Source organism: Lontra canadensis, unplaced genomic scaffold, assembly GCF_010015895.1.
Source record: "Lontra canadensis isolate GAN:19392208 unplaced genomic scaffold, GSC_riverotter_1.0 scaffold93, whole genome shotgun sequence".
Classification (NCBI taxonomy): Eukaryota; Metazoa; Chordata; class Mammalia; order Carnivora; family Mustelidae; genus Lontra; species Lontra canadensis.
In genome coordinates this window covers 1,619,461-1,635,632 of record NW_022631087.1, presented here as the reverse complement: position 1 = coordinate 1,635,632, position 16,172 = coordinate 1,619,461, and positions in this window count along the sequence as shown.

The following is a 16,172-nucleotide window of genomic DNA, read 5'->3' as shown; positions in this document are numbered from 1 at the left end:
CCAGTGGATTCAGGGTAATTTTTCTCCTAGAAAAACAAATCTACTGTGCTAACATCAATAAGGAAGGTTTCTCTGGGATGAAGCTGTATCTTTAGGTGACACTGCAGAGAAATTCTGCTCTAGACTTGGTAGTTCGGGGCAGTCTGGCAGTGAGAAGACTGATTCCTCATGTTTCATTTCTCAAAACTTTTTTTTTTGATTTTTTTTTAAATTTTATTTTTTATAAACATATATTTTTTTCCCCAGGGGTACAGGTCTGTGAATTGCCAGGTTTACACATTTCACAGCACTCACCATAGCACATACCCTCCCCAATGTCCATAACCCCACCCCCCCTCAAAACTTTTTTTTAAAGATTATTTATTCATTTAGACAGTGTGAAGAGGGGGAGAGCAAGAGCAAGAGAGAGAATCTCAAGCAGACTCTGAGCCTGGAGCCCGACACAGGGCTCAAGCTCATGACCCTGAGAACATGACCTGAGCTGAAACCAAGAGTCGGATGCTTATCTGACTGAACAACCCAGGCGCCCTTCCCGAAATGTTTTTATTTTGTAGTAATTCCAGATCTAGAGAAAAGCTGCAAGAATAGCAGAGAATCTCTAATATTTCCTTTTAGATTCTCAGAATGTTTCCATTTTGCCATTTATCATTCTCTCTCTCTCTCTCCCTCTCTCTATATATGTGATCTCTCTCTCTTTCTCTCTCTCTCTCTCTGTTATCTCTCACTTTCTCTCTCTCTCTCTAATATACATATTATCATTTTTTTTCTGAACTGCTTGAGAGGAAGTTTGGACATGATGTCCTTCTGTCTCAAAATACTTCGATGTGTTTTTTTCTCATGTAACAAGGGCATTCTCTTACAATAATCAAAATCAAGTGACTTCTGTTAATATAATGCTAATATCTAACCTGTAGATCTTATTCAAATTTTGCCAATTGACCTAATAATGTCCTTACTAGCAAAACCCCCTACATGTTTCTGGTTCTGGGTCCAATCCAGGATCATGTGTTAAACTTAATTGTTATGTCTCTTTAATTTCCTTCAAGATGGAATAATCCTCAGGTTTGTCTTTTATGACCTTTACTTTTTTGGGGAGTATGGGCCAGTTATTTTTTTAGGCTGGCCCTCAATTTGGGTTGTGTGATGTTTCCTTATATAGTAAGATACGGGTTTGCATTTTGGACAGGAATATCCCAGGAATAATACAGTGTCATAAAGACTAATTTGAAAAAGGCTATGGTTTCAAAGGTTTGGTGTTCAAGAAAGATCAGCAGCATTACTTAGTGGCTATGATCCCAGTCCTTAGAATCACTTGCTAGAGACACAGTTTAAGGGTGTGACCTTGAGAGAGTCACTTTGCCCTCTAAGCCATGGTCTCTAATCTGTAAAATGGGAAGAGTGGTGGCAGCTTACGTTTACTGTGAACTTATAATTGCCAGAGGTTGTCCAAATGTCTCATATGTAGTGACTCATTTAGCCCTGAGGACAACACTATACCAGAGATACTTTTCAACATTATTATTCTCCTTTTGCAGATGGAAATGAGACACAGAGAGGCAAACAGCTTGTCCCCAGTCACACAGCTGCTATGTGGTGGCAATGATTTCCCACCCAGGTGACTGTCTCTAGAGGCTACCTGTTTAATCCCCCCACCATATTGATTCCTTGAAGTGATACTTGAGAAAGTTGTTTATGAGGACTAAGGAAGCATATGCAGGACAAGATCATTGTTCATATCTTCCTTTATTCTTTTTTTTAAGATTTTATTTTTTATATATTTTTAAGATTTTATTTATTTATTTGTCACAGAGAGAGAGACAGAGAGCACAAGTAGGTGGAGAGATAGGCAGAGGAAGAAGTAGGCTCCCCAATGAGGAAGGAGCCTGATGTGGGACTTGATCCCAGGACTCTGAGATTACAACCTGAGCCAAAGGCAGCTGCTTAACCAACTGAACCACACACGCATCCCCGATGTTTTTTATTTTATGAAGGACTTGGTCAAGATGTTCTAACTTAGTGACACTGATGTGATTAAGGATCTAAGACTAACCCCAGTCCAGCTGATGTTTACAAGGACCCTGGGCCTCATGGTGCAATGAAGTAAACCTTGGGCTGTGTTAAGAGATGGGAGAGAGAAGGGTAACTCAGCATTGGCACTTGGCCTTGGCTCTTGGGCAGTCACAGATGGTCCATGTCCAGTGGTGGCTGAGCCTGTGGAATGAAGCCTGGTGAGGAGACCACTGATGCCATTTCTGTTGGGTTTTGGAACACTTTCAAGTTGCCTTATCTTAATGGCGTGTTCCTCAGGTTCCTCAGTTCCTCATCATAAAGTGTATTCACATTTCCCAAATGTGTGCTGGCTAGGGAATGTGGGCAGAAGCAGGCAGATCAGATTTCTCTAGGCAGGACCACTGATGCTTTGGGATTTGAATGTGTCATGTCAGGGGAGGGTGGAAGAGATGTTTTGAAGTGAAATGAACCTATCACATTTTTGCAAGGATGATCACCTGCCATCATTTTTTCCCCCTTGCCTGGATGAGAGAGATAGGAAATGAATGTTTTGTTACCTATGAGTAGGACAGGGTTACTAACTGGGTTCCATGGGTAGGTTTCAGGAATCCTATGAACTCCTTGAATTGTATATAGAATTGAATATATTGCAGTTGAATTGTGAATGAAAATGCATGTGTTCGCATATATTTCCTAGAGAGAGATTCCCAGTTTTTATCAAACCTTCAATGTATTCTGTTATTAAAAAAAAAAAAATCCTTGGTGGTCAGGAAGAGGATAGGAGATAGAAAGAGAGAGAGGGAGAGAGAGAGAGAGAAAGCAAGAGAATATTATTTCACAGTAGTTATACAAGAAGTTGCTAGGAAACCATTCATTGACTTTGTGAATTATAAACATTTTCTTCTTAACCCAAAATAAATAGACCTCATATCATTCCAATCATGAGAACACAGCTGCTTGTGTGTTGGGAAGGAGTGGGGTTGGATGTTGTGTGTGTGTGTGTGTGTGTGTGTGTGTGTGTGTGTGTGTTTTGGGAGGGGTAGGAGTGGGGGAGAAGGGGAGGAAGGGAGAATGGGTGGAGCAGGGCTCTCTGAGAGTGCAGAGAATAGGAATGTGGGCTTTTTCCTGTCTTTAAGAAGGAGCAGAGACTTTCCTGCAGCCAGCCCTCAGTGGATGCCCCAAGTTTATGATTCTTGATGACAATGATGATGGCTACAGGTGACAGACCTGTCCATTTGTACCCAGTGGGTACGTGGAAGTTTATGCTTGCCTTCAATAATTTGCAAATCTCATAAGTGATTCATATCCCCTGAAAGGAAAAATGAAAGAGTAATAGGCTCCTTAGCTACTCAGCTTCTACTTCTCCAGTGGAGCCCTTTGAATCTCTGGGGCCTCCCTCTGGGTGTGGCTGTGGCCTGTCCCCCATGGCTTATAGGGACAAGTGATCAGACTTCTCAGATGTTTAGGGCATCTGGATTTCAAATACTTGTTTTACATTCTACTACATTTTGTTATCTCTGAAATGATACTATGCTTGAAACCCATATTTCTATAATTATCAGAGTTGAGGGCCAATTACTTTTAATCCCTGAATCCATGAGGGTTTTTTTTTTTAATCTTTTCATCTTCTGCCTCCCTTCAGCACTTATATCCTAGGGTTTTTCTTTTTTTTTCAACTTTAAACTGAGATTATAGAGCCAGCTTCTTCTCATTACTACTACATTTTCTCATGTATTTTTATGAAGCCATATAAATTTAATCATTTGTTATAGTTTCGGGCTTTCAATTTACGTATGTACACTGGTTTTCCATAAATGCCATAACATGTTTAGCTAGTGTCCCTGTTCACATGCAACCCTTGATTCTGTGCCCTCCCTGGCCTACCGTCCATGCTGCTCCTGGGTGCACATCCACCCTTTTTGCGTGCCCTGTCCTTCCACTAAATGTGGTACTCAGGCTTCGGTCTAAAACCAATTACTCAATGATATGTCTAGTGATTTGCCCCTTTCACCCCTCCATTATCGATCTTTGCTCTCTGCTAAATCAAACCTGCAAACATACCCGTGTGCTATTATCTCTTACATCTTAAAAACAAATGAACTTCCTGTGACTCTCCTGTCCCAAATCCTTTCTCTTCTGTGTTTCCCTTTGCAGGAAAGTTCTTTTAAAGAGTTGTCTATACTCTGTCTCCACCTCCTTTTCTCCCACTTTCTCTTAAGCCTGCTTTGATCTGCCCCATTGTTCCACTGAAAGTACTATGGGCCGGTTCCCTGATGTATTAACCTGACAACATACCCAAGCCTCACTTCTTAGTTCTTGTCTTACTTGTCTTATCAACTGCTCCTTAACACTGCTGATCACTTTCTCGAATTTACTTCCTCCCTTGAATTCTAGAGTACCATCCTTTTGCTTTTACTGTCTCTCCGGCTGCTCCTTCTCTGTTTCCCCAGAGGTTCCCTCATCTGCTATTGGAGAGCCCTAAGAATTGGACTTGGTCTTCTTGATTATGCTCATTCCCTTGATAATCCCATCCAACCTTTAAATGCCACTCATACACTGAAAACTCTGATTGAAATGTCCATCTGAGGTGTCTCATCTGAACTCTGCACTCAGAATGTCCAACTACATGCCCAACATCTCCCCTGGCATGTTTCATGGATTTCTTAAACTCAAATATCAAAACTGAACTACATTTTTGACTCCTAAACTTGCTCCCTCAAAGCCTTCCCAAACTTAGTCAGTTGATAACGATTCTATGCTTCTGGTTGTTCAAACATTGTTATCATCACTTGAGCAATCCATCAGGAAATCCTACTGACTTTTCCTTCAAATGGGCCCAGCATAAGCTCATCTCTCATCTTCCACTGTGGTCTAAATCACTGTCTTCTCTGAGCTGGATTATTGTGATAGCCCCTTAGGCTGGTTCCCTGCTTCCATCCTGGACTCCCATGGTCTAGCCTCAATACAGCTCCCCGAGTGACCCTTTTATATAGACTCAGTCATGTATACCCTTAACTCTTAAACCCCCAAAATCTCCAGTTTCCTGCAGAGAAAGAGTCAAAGACCTTTAAGGGTCTTTGTGGTGAGGTCCCTTTTTACACCCTGTTCTCATCTCCTCCTACCCTCCCCTTGCCCACTCCACCTCAACTACCCTGGGTGGTTGTGGTTCCTGGAACAGCCAGGTACTCCCCCAGTGGAAGCCTGTTGCACTGGCTGTTCCTCTGCCTGGCACACTTCCCCCAGATACTCATTCCCATAACTCCTTCAAATCTTTCCTCAAATGCCTCCTCAGGCAGGTCTGCCCTAAATGATTTGCAGAAAGCTGTAACCTACTCCACCCCCACCCTCCTACAGCTGAACACTTCTGATTCCCTTACCTGGCTCTACTTCTTTCTCAATTTTTCTCACCACATGTATCACTTCCAGAAATTATGTAACTTATGATTCTTCCTTATCTTTTGCTCATCCTGTTGAAGATGTTTTTACTTTTTGGAGCCTCCCTGTAGGTTTTTGAATAGGAGGTGTGGAGGAGGCATACCTGTAATGTCACAATGGCTATTGTGTGAACCCAGACACCACTCCACCAATCCATGGCTCATCCTTGTTTAATTTTCTCTGTATTCCAATACCTGTTTGATTGGCACACAAGACATGTTATGACGTGTTTTCTCCCGTGCCACCTCCAATCTTCCCCTTTTCACAAAATCTGCTGTCCCATTGAACTATTTGCAGTTTCCCCTTAATTGCTGCTTTTTCTTGGCTACTGATTCTTTAAGACTTAACCAAACATTATTTTCTTTCTGGAAGCCTTTCCTGATCATTTCAGTCAATATGTCAATCATGATTTTTTTTTAAAGATTTATTTATTTATTAGAGATAGAGTGAGCACTAGAGAGGGGAGGGTCAGAGGGAGAAGCAGACTCCCCACTGAGCAGGGAACCCACTGTGGGGCTCCATCCCACATCCCAGGACTCTGGGATCATGATCTGAGCCGAAGGCAGATGTTTAAAGGATTGAGTCACCCAGGTGCCCCTCAGTCATGATTTTTTTTCAACAAATATTAATTGAGCACCTACTAGGTACTATGGAGATAAAGTGGAAAGCAGAACAGATATGTCCTTGCTCATGGTCTGGTGTTGGGAATAGGAATGAATACATCATCATAGTTGTTACACAGGGAATGGGTAGAGGGGAAATTCTTCCCCACTTTTGGTGTTTCTTTCCACAGAGGCTCCCAGCCTTTCAAAGTTTCGAAATTGTAAATTTTGGATTGGTAACTGGGAATGAGAATCCAACCCTTACTTTCCTCTTTCTCTGGTATATAATCCCCTTTACAGGAAGCATACATTCTGCTTGGCTTCTCCAAAAATTGAGTTTGGCATGGCGAGGCCCTGATGCGAGTCCAGGTGTGTCATATACAGTAAAAAAAATCCAATACTGCCTGCAATATCGGATTGGTGGTAAATTGGTCTGATTCTAGGGCTTAGTACGAAGTTTACTTTTCCATAGAACTAAAGTCACATCGTCTGACAGCAGTTTATATCTAAATTTTATTTCTCAATTGGCTCAGAGGCAGGGAAAGAGGACACCGCTAGTTGAGCTCTCTCAAACCTTAGCAACTGTATAAAGTAAAATTCTGACAGAACTCTTAACTTACCCTCTTGTAATGTCTTTTTCAAATCTCTTTTATGGTATCTGTTACATCACTGTAATGATCCATTTATATGTCTTCTCCTCCTCCAAGGTGTGAGTCTATGTCTCTGGTTGTGAAATCTGTGCACTGGACAAAGATGTCTGGCTAGAGGGACAAGTGGGGGCTAAAATTCTGGCCAGGGCTCTGCTGGTTGGTAGTTGTGCCTTTATTGGGGGTCACATCAGCTCTGAAGGTAAGGCAGCTTATTGTAATTTGCACAAAAGCTTCTTGTGTTCCCTCAAAGCCGTATGTCCTTGTTTTTGATGAATGAGTAAATGCATACTCTTTAGATGGGCAGCACTATTAACTTATCGAAATGTTGTCATCCAGAGGGAGGAATCATATCTATTTAACTCATTTTTCATCATCCCTAATAAAATACAAGAAGCCAATACATTAGGCAAGACCCAGACAGAATTTTGTATGTGTATGTAGGGGGAGAGGGTAATATCACCATTCCTTTAAAGGACCATTCCTTTAATTTCCTTTATTATTTGTATTATTCTTATTACTATTTTTTATTATTACATTTAAGAGTGATAAAAGAAACAATGGATTTGAATTCAGGAAACCTAAAATCTGAACCTCAGTATTCTTCTATCTAAATGGAAATCTTGGGGCACTTGGCTAGCTCAGTTAGTTAAGCATCTACCTTCGGCTCAGGTCATGATCTCAGGGTCCCAGAATTAAGGCCCTTATTGTGCTCCCTGCTCAGCAGGGACTCTGCTTGTCCCTCTCCCGCTACCCCTCCCCCTGTCTAATGCTCTCTCGCTCTCTCTCTCAAATAAATACATAAAATCTTTAAAAAATTTTTAAAAATGGAAATCCTGTAGATCTCAATGGGTTGTGGTAAGGACAAAACAATACAATGTAGGTGAAAAAGTATTGCACACCGTAAAATCATACAGATGTTAAAGGTTATTATTATCATTCCTCGATTGTTTAAGTTATACTCAGATGCATTTTCTAGTTCAATTAATGTGTCAGACTCGCTCTGACAATGTTGATTTGAATGATAACAACACAACATGTTTATTTCTGGAACACACCTGGGTTCAAATCCTGATTCTACCAGGGACTTCCCTGCATCAGGCTGGGTTTCTTGTCAGTAAAATGTGGCTACAGTACTCATTCCATAGCACTAACAGAAGGATCAAATAAAGAATACCCTTTCAGAACAGTGCCTTGAAACAATAAGTTAACACCGTGGTTGCCATGATTATAATTATTATATCAATAGTAATGTGTTAACTGGTAATTTCTAGACCCCATAAATGTAAATAAAGTAGTCATGGTGGTGAAGAGCTTGGGAAGTTGGTTGACCTGAGTTCAAACTGAGCTCTGCCACTTACCAGCTGTGTGAACTTAGACATGTATCTCAACCTCCGTAAGCCTCAGTATCTTCCTCCATAAAATGGGAATAAAATCAATATCTACTTATTGGACTAAGAGTTCTCCATCATTTTATATTCTTTCCCATGTTTTGAAATTGTTACTTCCAGGCAGGGAGAGCTTGGAGGATTCTGGCTGAGGGACATGGGAAAGTCAGAAGATTGAGTGTCACTTCAAGCCACTGCCATGTACCTGAAGTTCTTTCTAGGAGGTGGCTCATGAGGCTTAGGGGTTTCCCAGGACCATCATGATGTCAGGACACAGTGCCTCTACCAGAAGGAGCTGACAAGGAAGGACCAAGCTTCATGGCTAAACTGTTAGAGTCAAACAGTTCAATTCCTATATCTACCCCTTATATCTGTGGGACCTTCGGCAAATTACTTAACCTTTCTGAACCTCAGCTTTATTTATAAAATACAGATAAGATGTCTGGTGAGGCTTAGACAGAATTATGTCGGTCTGCTTTCATAGGCCATTCCCTTAATTTCCTATATTATTATTGCTCCATAAAGTTGATATGAGGATTAAATGAGATAATAAATGAAAGAATATGCCCAGCTAGGAAAATAGAAACTATTTTTATTAGACCAGCAAAAATCATTTAATCATACATTTTGGTGACCAGTTACTGAATACTCCCTCTATGTCAGATATCATGCCAGGTACTCTGAGACCACTTCTGATTTATTCAATAAGTTTTTTTTTTTTTAAAAGATATCTATTTACTTATTTGACAGAGAGAGAGAGACAGCAAGAGAGGGAACACAAGCAGGGAGAGTAGTAGAGGGAGAACTAGGCTTCCCACTGAGCAGGGAGCCCTATGTGGGGCTAGATCCCAGGACTCTGGGATCATGACCTGAGCCAAAGGCAGATGCTCAATGATTGAGGCACCCAGGTGCCCCTATTCAATGAGCTTTTTTTTTTTTTTTTTTTTTTTTTTAGTATTTTCTGTGTGCTAGACATCATCCTAGGTGCTTATCCATCAAAACCTTCCAAAGTCTAGATAAAACACCTCAAGACTATTTAATTTTACTACTATGGGAAGCTCCAGGTTGTAAATCAGTTTTTTCTAATTCATACATGGAACATGATGCCAAGAATTTAGGAACAACTGAAAATATAAAGAGGAATAAGACTCGGCTCTACCCAGCAGAGGTTTCCAGCCAGGTAAGGCCATTTTGACACTTCTGTCTTCTCATTTCTTTCTTTCTTTGAATGTCATCGGTGGTTGACTTCTCTTTTGTTATGTACTTAATGGTTATAATAATTAATTAATTGAAGAGATATGTACTGTGTTTCTGTTATGTCCAGGTCATAGTAGGTTTTGCTTGGAACATAATAAAGAAATAAGATATAGTCCCTAATTTGAGGAAGTTCTAATTTAGTAATTGAAATAAGGTATCCATGAGAAGTCAAACAATCATCATCTAATAGTGTTTTGCTGAATAAAATTAATGCCTGACTGAAACGATGACTTTGAGCAAGTATCATGGTTTGTCCCGTCCTTTATAGGCAGACGGACCCGACTTCAAGGCCTGACTCTGCTCTTAACTAAGTCTTGACTTTGCCAAGTCACTTAATCTCTCTGAAAGTTCTGTTTTAAAATAGGATGAAGCATTGTGAGTATTGACTGAGTCAATGCTCATAAATTCTCAGCACAATCTCTGGCATAGAAAAGCTTGACTTTAAGCCACTATTATCTGAATTAATAGTATCATTACCCTCCATTTTGGAGGTGAGGGGAGTTGGGGGGTTGAATGAGCCTGGTGGTGGGTATTAAGGAGGGCACGTATTGCATGGAGCCCTGGGTGTGGTGCATACACAATGAATCTTGGAACACCGAAAAAAAAATAAAATTACAAAAAAAAATAGTATCATTATCATCCTCACTCACAAACCCTCACTACCCCAGGTGTGTGGGTGTGCACTCATGTCTGTGTCCATTGTGTGCATATGGTTAGACATTTTACTTGTCACTCCTAAACCAATCTGATCAGATAGGTTCATGCAACCATTCATCCCATTGAAGGAATGGTCACTGAATGCCTACTAAGTATCAGGCAGGGTCCTGGACACTGGAATACAGCAGAGAGCAATCAACCCTAGAAGTCAAGGTCTCTGACCTCATGGAGCTTATCTTACAGTGGAACAGCCAAAAGATACATATAAAACATCAACTATGATGGCAGGCAGTGATAAAGTAATATGCTATGAAGGAAGGGGACTGAGCATCTTCTCTCTTGCTGTGACACAAAGACTATTTTATTTCTGGTAGTATCTCCCCATATCCAGACCAGTAAGCAAGTGACCCCTTTGCTCAGGTCACCACTCTCTTTTCACATCTCAGCCTTTGAGTCAGCAGGACACTCCTCAGAAGACACTCCTGTCATCAGCATGAGTATGTCTGGTCTCCTATGACTAGGAAATGGGAGGCCAAGAGATAAAAGGCCAAGCCCAAGAGAGTAGCTGGGCTTTGCAATCACGATAGAGGTAAATAATTATGGGTGCTCCAGTTTGATCTGATTATTGGTCCAGATGCATGACGTGAGTGGCTAGTGGCCAGCAGAGAACAGCTGCTTTTGCTGTGACTGGTCCCTTTAGTGAGAGCAGGAAGAAGTCTAGTTAGCCTGATTTATTGAACTATTTAACATCCACTGGATGTTCTTTATTTTGCCATTATTTATGACTTGATGAGTCCTGGCAGTAAGCTTTGGATGAAATAAGGTGCAGGTGGAAGGCATGGCCTGAGGCTGAGGGAGTTTCCATACAAGGATGGGACAAAGCAAAGCTTCCATGGCTCTCATGAAGCACATGGACTGAGAAGGTGGTGACATCTCCAAGGTGCGAGTCTAGCTCGTCCCCCATTCTCCAGATTCCTTTCACACCTCCGATATGCTCCCTGCCTCCTGGGCCTTCTCTCCCTCTCTTCACAGACATGTTTCCCTGCCTCCAGCAGGCTGGCCTTTGTGGTAGCTAATGAACCTCATGTCAAACCCATCCAAATATCTCTGGGATTTGCTTTGCGAGCCCTGGTACCACATTTTATATTTACAGAAGTCAGGAGGAAAGAGAGATTGGAGAGGGGAGGCACAAGGAGGAAACAGAGAAGCACACACAGAGGCCATTTTACTCCCGTGAAGAGGAGCAGATGTTTCCCATGTTATATTTTCCACGTCTGAAGTGGCTGAGATATGGGGGCATCATCCCTGGCTGCTCCCAGGGCTCGAGGTGGGGGGTCTGACCAGAAGCCTGAGGTGGGCCAGGAGCTCTTCCTCTGCTTCAGTCACGCACGGGGCCCTGAGGAGACCATGCATTGTTTACACTCATAGCCAGGGAGCCGTCGGGGAAAGAAACTCTCCGGCCGCCAAGCTGCTTCATGTTGGCTCCAGAAACTTCTGCCTAGATGGCCATTCCTATTGACCCCAGCCTGTCCCATGCCTGACCCCAACTTGCCCACTCAGGGCATCCCTGGAAACCTTTCTGTGCTCACTCAACCTGGACCAGTGTGTCACCTCAGCTGGGGCTGTCCTGGGTTTGGCGGCCCTTTGAGTGTGCTTCATTGCCCCACAGATGCCTCTGGGCCATGTTGGGAGCTCAGCGAGACCCTCCAGAGTCCGTATGCACATGAAATGCCACAGACTAAACACTGAGTCACCGCTTGCTTGTTGCTCTCCCCGAAGCTCTGGTTTCAGAGGGAGGACCTGAGGGCTTTACTGAGAGAAATAGTTTCCCCCTTTGCTTGCTGGGTGGTTTTAAGGTGCGGCAGCGGCAAGATTGCTGGGAAAGTTGTGGGTGGGCCAAGGGCCAAGTACAGTGGAGGTATCACTGGGTCAGCACTTCGTGGGAGCACGAACCCCAGCCTCTCTCTCTCACCCCCGCCCCTCTCTCTCTCACCCCTCGGGCTCTCCCCAGACTGCAGCTAGGAGCCATAGCTTCTAATACTACCACCACCTTCTGCTTACAGAAGGGGAACACAGTGGCAATCATGCCCCCAGATCCTCTCTGCAGCCCTGTAGGAAGGCAAGGGAGGGCCCTCCCATTTTGTAGATGAAGAAATGGAGCTCCAAGAGGACAGTGGACTTGGAAGAGAGCTGTGATTGGAGAGGGCTGGAGACCGGGTCTCAGGGCGAGGTCTCCCGGCCCAGTGCTCACATCCCAGCAGGCGGCTGCAGGAAACAGCTGGCTTCTATAATGAGAATAGACGGACTGGGAAATTCAATGTTGGATTCTTGGGGAAAAAGGAAACTGACCTCCCACAGTGAAGTGATCAAGGCGTGGCTCACGGGCCAACTGGGCATTGGTTCAGTGGCCTATGCAGTGACCCGAGCCGCAATGTTCCATGGGTGGGGAAGAGTACAGCAGGATCAACTGGCTCTTAGGATCTTGACCTAATAGCTTGAACCCTAGGAATTTGCTTAGCTTGCTTATCAGGGGCTGGTTTACCCTGAGCCACCTGGTGAACCCAAATACTTGGCATGGCTGTCTGAAGATTAGGGTTGATCTTGTTTATGGATGGGAGGGAGGTCTGGTCATTTTGTACCTAAGAGAGACAGTTAAGGGTCCTGATCAGTCATTGTTAAGGCATTTCCAGAAATAGCCCTTCAGAGAAATCCACGTTGAGGTTGATGAGCCGCAAATTCTTGTCCACACCATGTGTCAGTATTGCCTAGCAGCCTGTGCTGTCTCTATTTTGTTTGCGCCATATGGATGGACCTATTAATGGCTTAGAAGGAGGGTAGGAGTAGAGAAGGAGAGGAAGGTAAGAGAAGCACTTTATAATGTAGCATGACGTCCATCTCTGACTCCTTTTTAGAATGCAAAATCCAAAAGCTGGAGGATTCTTTTCTGTTGGCTTTCTGAATCTTAGAAAAGCATCCAATTAACATCAGGGACCTCCAGCTTACTTTCTCCCAAAGAGCCGTTTCCTCTGGAATAGAAGTTAATAAAAAGACTCTGACTCAGGCAATGTTCTTAAAGATTTTTGACCATGACCCTCACATTCATGTAAATGTGACTAAAACAAAAGTTTTTCAAAGCAATAATTTATCCTTACTTTTGCAATTAATTCTGGTATGTTCTCTTCTGCTGTGTTTTATATTACTAAAAAAAAAAAAAAATCCCCCAAACCTGGTTGACCTACTAATGCATGATTGGAAAAACACTACTATAGACATTTTTGCAAATGGTCTCATCAGCTTCTGACAAAATGGCTTCATTTAATTAGTCATTCCCAGGCCCAGTCCCCTGGACCACACCAACTATGCCAGTTATGGTCAGCTCCTCTTTGCTGCTCATCCACACAGAGCAGGATGATGATGGGGAGCAAGGTTTCAAATCCCCAAACAGATTGTTACCAAAAAAAAAAGACTTCACAATAAGGATCTGTGAGCTAAATGGTGGTGGTGGTAGCGGGGGGGATATCAAAGGACAAATGAGAATGACCAATTTAACTTCATTTTTCCTGCCTCCTGGTGTTTGTTCATGCTGTTCCTTTCTCCTGAAACACTATTCCTCTTCCTCTGCCTCTGTCCAAAGTCTGCCAGTCTCTCAAGAATCACCTCTTCTAGGAAGTCTTCCATGACTGCCTGTCCCTGCTTGGAGCTTGCAAACATTTGACTACCACTTATTTCATGCAACATCATGACTTGCCAGCTGAGTTGGAATACCTTAATACCTCGTGATTGACTTCTTTGAGATCAATATCTACCCTGCTTCATATACTACCAGGAAACCATGTCTATGAAGTGGGCTTTTGTGCCCTGGTCCTAGTAGAGTGAACTAGGGTGTTGGCCTTTGGCCAAAGCAGGACACTCTTCCTCGTGGGCCCTGGGACAGAGCCCTGTGTCTTTACGGCTTTATAATCTATTCTTAGGGTGACCATATGCCTTATTGCGTGGCCAGTCCTGGTTTATGCCTATTACCAAAGCATGATTATTTCTAGTATCCCATTTGTTCTTAAAGTGCACTGGTTTTGATGATATACTCATCCAACTTACATTAGGTAATGTTGGCTTCTCTTACTTCCTATCGTACATTTATAATATCTGTAGCTTATAAAGCAATTTCACCTACATCAGCTCGTTCTCTTTCTAAATTAATTATTTTCCCCCTAGAACTGCTCCTTCTTCTGTCTGCCACCACTAGCTCCCTGTCCTTGTTAGCCAGAGATCTGGGAGTTAGCCTAGATCCTCCCTTCGCCTCCACCTCATGAATCCATTCATACATTCCTTAAAAAAATTTGAGCACCCGTCAAAGACCAAGCACTGTGCTAGTTGCTGGACATATAGGTAGTGAATGAAATAGTCTTTGTCTTCTTTGAATTTATATTCTGGCTCAAGAAACACCCACAAATATGTAGTTTCAAGTTGTGATAAGCACAGCAAAGGGAAAGAACAGGCTCTCTGAGAAAGAAGAAGGGGGGAGGTATGGGGTGGGCTTACTTTGTTTCAGGGACCCAGGAAGGTCTTTTTGAGGAAGGAACATTTGAGCTCAGATCTGAAAGAGCAGAAGGAGCCAGTAGTAAGTGTTGAATGGAGTTTTCACATTTTAGGTTGATCACTCTGAAAGCCATATGGATAAAAGGCAGAGATGGAAGCAGGGAGACCAATTAAGAGGTGATTACAGCTGTCCAGACAACAGTTGATGATGGCTTACCCTAGGATAAGTGGAGATAAATACAAGTGGACAGATTGGGCAAGTCTTCTAGAGGTGAAAATCAACAGGATTTGGCAGTGGATTGGATGTGGTAGGAGGAAAGGGCTGGTGCTAAGGGAGAGGAAGGTGTCTACTGGGGGTGGGACTTCAGCACAACAGTGGACAGTGGAACCAATTATTGGGATGAGGAGGAGAACATGAGGAGAATATTTGATAGTGGTAATGGTGGTGGATCAAGACATCAGTTTGGGGTGCTTTTATTTGGAGGTGTTGGCGAAAATTCTAGATGCCTATTTCAGCTTTGTGGGCATGTACAGGGCTTTTTGCTCAGAAGGATAGGCCCTGTGCTTAGTTTAATCCTCTCCTATTGCCATCTTGAAATTCTTCATAATTAAGTGAAGCCAGATTGGACAACAGAACATGTGTGCAAGCAGAAGAATTACACCCAGTATGTATGTCTGCTAATCCTCACCACCCTACTCACATATAGTGGTTGTCACGCCCCCAAGCACAAATTTTAGTAGATTCATGATGTGTAGGAGTTCAGTAATACTCAAAGTGAGTATAAGGTAAATATGTTACATCTATGATTGGCCAAGTAAGGGCACTGACAACCCCAAGAAGCCATACCTCCATTTAAAACAACATTCTTAGAACACAGAAAGAAGACAATGGTGTTCTAAGAAACACAAATGAGCAATCCTATCATAGCCTTACTTAGGCTGAAAATGTAGGTATAGAAGGAGAGGGAAACATAGACGACCCATAGTCCCTTTTCCTTTCATTCCTTCCTTACTCATCATTCTGGGTAGAATGTGGGTGAATTAAGAAATGGAAACAACTGAGTTAGTTGGGTGCACCATTTCCACTGTTCTGGTAAAAATGAAATCCACATGTATGTGGGAGCCAGGAAACAAGAATTGTGCACTTTTGGTGATTCTGCATAGGAGTTAAATGTTCTTTTTGTATTTAAAACTGACATTGTGCAATATGAAGGTGAATGGTAAAATTCATGTTACTAATTTAAAATTTTAATTTTTCTTTACTTAGAATGAATATAAATAGCAAATAAAAAGTACCATGAAAAGTCATAAAACAGACTGTGGGAGAAGAGAAAAAAACATTTTAGTACCTTTGATGGCACTTTTCTTCCTGCCTTTTTAACAGGATCCCACTTTTTTTTTTTTTTTTTTTTACACTGGACCTGTAAATTATGGAGCTGGCTTTGGGTAGTACATCAAGGAAATGGGTCAAGAACCCCACACTAGCAAATTCTGTTGGTTTAAATATCTTTTCATCTATCCTGTGAGCCTTATTAGCATGGAAGTGTCTTCATTATCTTGCCTTCTTTCATATCTCTCAATTCCAACACTCTGTGAGACACCTGCATCTCACTCTTTAAAGATGGTTGGCATGTCTAGGA